Here is a 7,500-nt window from a genome sequence, read left to right as displayed (position 1 = left end):
TTTTGTTTTTATTTTTTTATTTTTTTTAAATTTATTGATCTTTTTACAGAGAGGAAGGGAGAGGGATAGAGAGTTAGAAACATTGATGAGAGAGAAACACTGATCAGCTGCCTCCTGCACGCCCCCTACTGGGGATGTGCCCGCAACCAAGGTACGTGCCCTTGACCGGAATCGAACCCGGGACCCTTCAGTCCGCAGGCCGACACTCTATCCACTGAGCCAAACCAGACAGGGCCTAACGCCCAGTCTGAAAACCCCTCAAAATAAAGTTCTCAGGGTGCCCTCTCTCTCCCAGGATCACCCACCCACCTCTCCCCTCCCCTGCTCCCCCCTCAGCCAGGAATCTCCTAACTCTGAGGAACCCCACGAGGTTTGCAACCAGGGGAGCCGTGGTCATTAGCCGTTCATCTCCGGCAAAATCCCTAACATTATCCCCAAAGCCCCCTTTGCTTGGACTTCTTTTTTTTTTTTTAAAATATATTTTTACTAGAGGCCCGGTGCATGATATTCATGCATGGGGAGGGGTTCCTCAGCCCAGCCTGCACCCTCTCGAAATCTGGGACCAGTGGCTCCTAACTACTGGCCTGTCAGCCTGCCTGATCGCCCCTAACCACTCACCTGCCTGCCTGATCACCCCTAACCCCTCCCCTGCCTGCCTGATCGCCCCTAACCACTCTGCCTGCCTGTCTGATCGCCCCTAACCACTCTGCCTGCCTGATCACCCCTAACCACTCTGCCTGCCTGTCTGATCGCCCCTAACCACTCTGCCTGCCTGCCTGATCGCCCCTAACCACTCCCCTGCCTGCCTGATCGCCCCTAACCACTCTGCCTGCCTGCCTGATCGCCCCTAACCACTCTGCCTGCCTGTCTGATCGCCCCTAACTGCTCCCCTGCCTGCCTGATTGCCCCTAACCACTCCCCTGCCTGCCTGATAACCCCTAACCACTCTGCCTGCCTGATCGCCCCTAACCACTCTGCCTGCCTGATCGCCCCTAACCACTCTGTCTGCCTGCCTGATCGCCCCTAACCGCTCTGCCTGCCTGATCGCCCTTAACCGCTCTGCCTGCCTGATCGCCCCTAACCATTCTGCCTGCCTGATTGCCCCTAACCACTCTGTCTGCCTGCCTGATCACCCCTAACTGCTTGCCTGCCTGCCTGTCTGATTGCCCCTAACCACTCTGTCTACCTGCCTGATCGCCCCTAACCACTCTGCCTGCCTGTCTGATCGCCCCTAACCACTCTGTCTGCCTGCCTGATTGCCCCTAACCACTTTCCTGCCTGCCTGATCGCCCCTAACCGCTCTGCCTGCCTGATCGCCCCTAACCACTCTGCCTGCCTGATCGCCCCTAACCATTCTGCCTGCCTGATCGCCCCTAACCACTCTGTCTGCCTGCCTGATCGCCCCTAACCACTCTGCCTGCCTGCATGATTGCCCCTAACTGCTCCCCTGCCTGCCTGATCGCCCCTAACCACTCACCTGCCTGCCTGATCGCCCCTAACTGCTCACCTGCCTGCCTGATCGCCCCTAACCACTCTGCCTGCCTGCCTGATCGCCCCTAACCATCTCTGCTTCAGCCCCCATCCCCACGGCTTCGTCCAGAAGGACGTCCGGAATGACGTCCAGAAGGTTGTTCGGCTGTCCGGTCTAATTAGCATAGTACCCTTTTATTATTATAGATTGAGAGGAAGGGAGAGGGGAGAGAGAGAGAGAGAAACATCCATGATGAGAGAGAATCATGGACCGGCTGCCTCCTGCACGCCCCCTACTGGGGATCGAGCCCGCAACCCGGGCACGTGCCCTTGACCGGAAATCGAACCCTGACCTCCTGGCTCCTAGGTCGACGCTCAGCCGCTGAGCCACGCCGGCCCGGCTCCTCTGACTTCTTAGGGACCCAAAGCAGCCCAGCCCGGGCTCACGTCCCCACCGCGTCCCTCCCCGGTTCCTGCTTCTAACCTGGGCCCTCCCTCGTTTCACTGCCCCCGTCTCCAATGGGCACCGTCTAAAATCCACCTGGGCTCTTGCTGTGACATTTTTCCTGCACAAAAGTCAAGAATCCCCACACGACCGGTCGGCCTTGGGCAGACACCGATTCAGGGCCCGGTCCGCCAGGCGGTAGCGATCTGGCAAACGATTGGACCCCGCCCTGCCTCGGTTTACCCATCCATAAAAACGGGCTCAGGCAGTGCAACCCCACCTTCGGGTGTGTGAGGACGCCCTCGGAAGGAAGCTCATCGCCGCACGGGGTGTAGGGACCCGCCACAAAAGACCTGCACCCGGGCCTCATTGAAATATATCTAGGCCAGGCCAGTGTGGCTCAGTGGTGAGCGTTGACCTATGAACCCGGAGGTCAGGGTTCGATTCCCGGTCAGGGCATATTCCAGGGTTGCAGGCTCCATCCCAAGCAGGGGGCGTGCAGGAGGCAGCCGATCCATGACTCTCTCTCCTCGTGGATGTTTCTCTCTCTCTCTCTCCCTCTCGCTTCCTCTCTGAAATCAATAAAAATATATTCAAAAAAAATAAAAGTATATAAAGCCCTAGCTGGTTTGGCTCAGTGGATAGAGCGTCGGCCTGTGGACTGAAGGGTCCCGAGTTCAATTCCCGGTCAAGGGCACATGCCCGGGTTATGGGCTCAATCCCCAGTAGGGGGCGTGCAGGAGGCAGCCAATCCGTGATTCTCTCTCATCATCGATGTTTCCATCTCCCTCTCCCTCTCACTTCCTCCCCGAAATCAATAAAAATATTTATATATACTAATATTTCTATACTAATAAAAGGATAATATGCTAATGAGACCGGATATCTTCCGGATGTCCTTCTGGACAAAGCCATGGTGGCGGGGGCAGAGACAGAGGCAGTTAGGGGCGATCAGGCCATCAGGGGAAGGCAGTTAGGGGCGATCAGACCAGCAGGGGAGGGCAGTTAGGGACGATCAGGCCAGCAGGGGAGGGCAGTTATGGGCGATCAGACCAGCAGGGGAGGGCAGTTAGGGGCAATCAGGCTGGTAGGGGAGGGCAGTTAGGGGGTGATCAGTCCGGCAGGCAGAGGCCGTTAGGGGCGATCAGGCAGGCAGGCAGGCGAGCGGTTAGGAGCCAGCGGTCCCAGATTGCAAGAGGGATGTCTGAACCAGCAATCGGACACCCCCCGAGGGGTCCCCGATTGGAGAGGGTTCAGGCCAGGCTGAGGGACCCCCCCCCCCCGCTCCCATGCATGAATTTCGTGCACCGGGCCTGATATATCGCATTGTTACAAAGAAGGTACTGGGTGGGTGGTCTCAGGATGCACCTACCGAGTGGGGATAGGGGGTTGTATACCGACAACATGCACGACAGGAGGGTCTCAATGCAGATCTCGGGGTGCACGCGGCGTCCCCCAACAACCAGGTCCTTCTCCCTCGAACTCCCACGAAACTCGACAAACAGGAAATGCCACCTCCAGCCTCGCCAGACAACAACGCCTGGATGCAATCTTTCCATTCCTGAGCGGCCAGGCACGCTTCTGACACGTCCCCACATGTGGGCCTGCCTCGCCCGGGAATTCGAATGTCCCGAGAGCCACACAAACAGCTTACCCGATGGCTGTTGAAAAAAAAAAATCCTACGAAATACCCGGGTTCCATCCTATCCTACAGAATAAAAGCCCAATGGGCTAAGTGTCAGGTTGACCAGTCGGCCGTTCAACCAATCACAGCGTCATATGCTAATGATATGCTAAGGCCTCTCAACTGCTCACGATGATGTGCACTGACCACCAGGGGGCAGACGCTCCGACCGGTAGGTCAGCTTGCTGCTGGGGTCCAGCCGATCGGGACTGAGCGAGACGGGCCGGACACGCCCTGGAGCCCTCCCGCGGTCCCTCCCCGGCTGGCCAACCTCCCGCGTCCCTCCCCGGCCCCGATCGTGCACCGGTGGGGTCCCTCGGCCTGGCCTGTGCCCTCTCGCCATCCGGGACCCCTTGGGGGATGTCCGAGAGCCGGTTTCGGCCCGATCCCACAGGCCAGGCCGAGGGACCCCACTGGTGCAGGAATTTGTGCACCGGGCCTCTAGTCCTATATAATAAAGATGTAATATGCAAATTGACCCTCACGCCCTCACAAGATGGCTGCCTATGACCAGGCCAGCAAGGGGGTTAGTGAGGGATGACCAGGCCTGCAGGGGAGGGCAGTTGGAGGTGACCAGGCTGGCGGGAGTAGAAGTAAGGGGTGACCAGGCCAACGGGGGGGGGGGTGCAGTTAGGAGTGACCAGGCTGGCAGGTAGGGGGCAGTTGGGGGCAACCTGGCCAGCAGCAGGGGGGCAGTTAGGGGCGATCAGGCCAGCAGGCAGGTGAGCAGTTAGGAGCCAGCAGTCCGGATTGTGAGAGGGATGTCTGACTGCCGGTTTAGGCCTGATCCCCAGAATCGGGCCTAAACCAGCAGTCGGACATCCCCCAAGGGGTCCTGGATTGAAGAGGGTGCAGGCTGGGCTGAGGGTACCCCCCGACCCCGTGCACGATTTCGTGTACCGGGCCTCTAGTATATATATATATATATTATTCCTAATATATTCTTTGCTTTATCTGTCAGCTCGACTACTTGTAAAACTTTGTTCCTTAAATTCTGTCCGATGCAGTCTATTCTTTTTTTAATTTAAATATATTATTATTGATTTCAGAGAGAGCAAGGGAGAGGGAGAGAGAGAGAGAGAGAGAAACATCCATGAGGAGAGAGAATCATGGATCGGCTGCCTCCTGCACGCCCCCTACTGGGGATCGAGCCGGCCACCCGGGCATGTGCCCTTGACCGGGAATCGAACCCGGAACCTTTCAATCTTCAGGCCGATGCTCTATCCACTGAGCCGCACCAGCCAGGACCAGTCTAATCCTTTTTAAAGTTGTTCTTTGATGAAAGTATTACCGATGTTTCCCTTTCCCACCCCCCCCATGGACCTCTCTCAGCCCGACCCCTCCCCCCCACCCCAGGCCCTCACCCCACTGTTGTCTGTGTCCCGGGGTGACGTATAGATGCACACACGTCCGTTGGTTGATCTCTTCCCACCCACCCGCCCTCCCCCGCCTTCCCTCTGAGCTTGGACGGTCTCTCCGCCGCGTCTGCGTCTCTGAGTCTATTTCTCTTTGTGATCTTACCTATAACCATATTACACGCGATGAACATTCATCTATAATAATAAAAGCGCAATATGCTAATTAGACTGGACAGCCAAACGACCTTCCGGACGTCCTTCCGGATGAAGCCGCGGCGGTGGGGGGCCTGGGCAGAGGCAGTTAGGAGCGATCAGGCAGGCAGGTGAGTGGTTAGGGGCGATCAGGCAGGTGAGTGGTTAGGGGCGATCAGGCAGGCAGGTGAGTGGTTAGGGGCGATCAGGCAGGCAGGTGAGTGGTTAGGGGCGATCAGGCAGGTGAGTGGTTAGGGGCGATCAGGCAGGCAGAGTGGTTAGGGGCGATCAGGCAGGCAGGCGAGTGGTTAGGGGCGATCAGGCAGGTGAGTGGTTAGGGGCGATCAGGCAGGCAGGCGAGTGGTTAGGGGCGATCAGGCAGGCAGGTGAGTGGTTAGGGGCGATCAGGCAGGCAGAGTGGTTAGGGGCGATCAGGCAGGCAGGTGAGCGGTTAGGGGCGATCAGGCAGGCAGAGTGGTTAGGGGCGATCAGGCAGGCAGGTGAGCGGTTAGGGGCGATCAGGCAGGCAGGTGAGGGGTTAGGGGCGATCAGGTAGGCAGAGTGGTTAGGGGCGATCAGGCAGGCAGGCGAGTGGTTGGGGCGATCAGGCAGGCAGGTGAGCAGTTAGGGTTGATCAGGCAGGCAGGTGAGTGGTTAGGGGCAATCAGGCAGGCAGGTGAGTGGTTAGGGGCAATCAGGCAGGCAGGCCGAGTGGTTAGGGGTGATCAGGCCGGCAGGCAGAGTGGTTAGGGGCGATCAGGCAGGCAGGTGAGTGGTTAGGGACGATCAGACAGGCAGGCAGAGTGGTTAGGGGCGATCAGGCAGGCAGGCAGAGTGGTTAGGGGCGATCAGGCAGGCAGAGTGGTTAGGGGCGATCAGGCAGGCAGAGTGGTTAGGGGCGCTCAGGCAGGCAGGCGAGTGGTTAGGGGCGATTAGGCAGGCAGGTGAGCAATTAGGGGCGATCAGGCAGGCAGAGTGGTTAGGGGCGATCAGGCAGGCAGGTGAGTGGTTAGGGGCGATCAGGCAGACAGAGTGGTTAGGGGTGATCAGGCAGGCAGGTGAGTGGTTAGGGGCGATCAGGCAGGCAGGTGAGCAATTAGGGGCAATCAGGCAGGCAGGTGAGAGGTTAGGGGCGATCAGGCAGGCAGGTGAGTGGTTAGGGGTGATCAGGCAGGCGGGTGAGTGGTTAGGGGCGATCAGGCAGGCAGGCAGAATGGTTAGGGGTGATCAGGCAGGCAGGTGAGGGGTTAGGGGCCAGTGGTCCCGGATTGCGAGAGGGTGCACGCCAGACTGAGGGGACCCCCCCCCCAATCTGAGCATGAATCTCGTGCACCGGGCCTCTAGTATTCCAAGAATAAAGCGATTTTTAAGTATAATAACATCACCCACACTGCACTCACACAGTACGATGTCACAAAAAGTCGTAGGAAATATTAAAAATCTGCAAATAACAGAATTGCTTCTATTATATTTTAGCATTTCTTCCCCCCTCACCCCCCACACCCCTCCCCAATCCACCAGCTCTATTTTTATTCATCCATTTATGGGGTTCATCCAATTCCACAAAGGAGGGCGATCATGAGATCCTTGCCTTTTTTTCCTTCTTTTTCTGATATATTTTATTCATCTATTATCATTTCTTTAATATTTCAAGAAACACTATTTTATTTTTTCTTTATTTTTCTTTATTTTATTTTTTAATTTATTTTTAGTTTTTATTTACTTTTTATTCTTATTTTTTGTTGTCTAAAGTGTTACATCTGTCTCCTTTTTCCCCCCCACTTGACCCCCATCCCCCACAATCCATTCCCACCCCAGTGTCTGCGTCCAGGGGTTAAACCCCAACACCATTTTAAATAGAAATAATGGTACAGGCCACGAACACCCCACAGATCCTCCCCTTCCTTCCAGTTCCCAAACTCTCTCTCTCGCTCACCCCCCTCCCTCCTCCTCCTCCCTCCCCTGCAGCCCCAAATCCGGGCGGACCCGCCCTGCTCCTGGGCGTAGCCTTTCGGGGAGATCAACAGCTCAGACGTTTGAAACTTTGCAACCAGAAAACCTGCCATTTGAGAAAAAAATAATAATAATAATAGCTCCCCATTCGCCCAGGAGACCTCCTTCCTTCTAAGCCAACTCAGTCTGGGGGGAGAGGGGGTCAGGCAGCTCCCACAAAACCAAGCCGTGTCCCCCCAGTTTGGTCCCCGTCAGAAAACCATCAGGAGTCTGTGTATTATCAGGGAACCAGCAAAAATAAAAATAAAATAAAAATAAAAATAAATAAACTCTGGAGTCCCCCACACACCCCAATACCAAGCCCAGAAACAGGGTTTGCATCTCAACTGGCACCTGAG

General features: G+C 56.4%; 1 protein-coding gene across 6 annotated transcripts in view; it reads right to left on the bottom strand.

Annotated features, from left to right (window-relative positions):
* Positions 1–7,500, bottom strand: part of XG (Xg glycoprotein (Xg blood group)) — a 43,083-nt gene that overhangs the window by 34,719 nt on the left and 864 nt on the right. The gene's annotated exons all lie outside the window — the stretch shown is intronic.

Source organism: Eptesicus fuscus, chromosome 1 (assembly GCF_027574615.1).
Source record: "Eptesicus fuscus isolate TK198812 chromosome 1, DD_ASM_mEF_20220401, whole genome shotgun sequence".
Lineage (NCBI taxonomy): Eukaryota > Metazoa > Chordata > Mammalia > Chiroptera > Vespertilionidae > Eptesicus > Eptesicus fuscus.
This window is presented reverse-complemented; position numbering and strand designations above follow the sequence as displayed.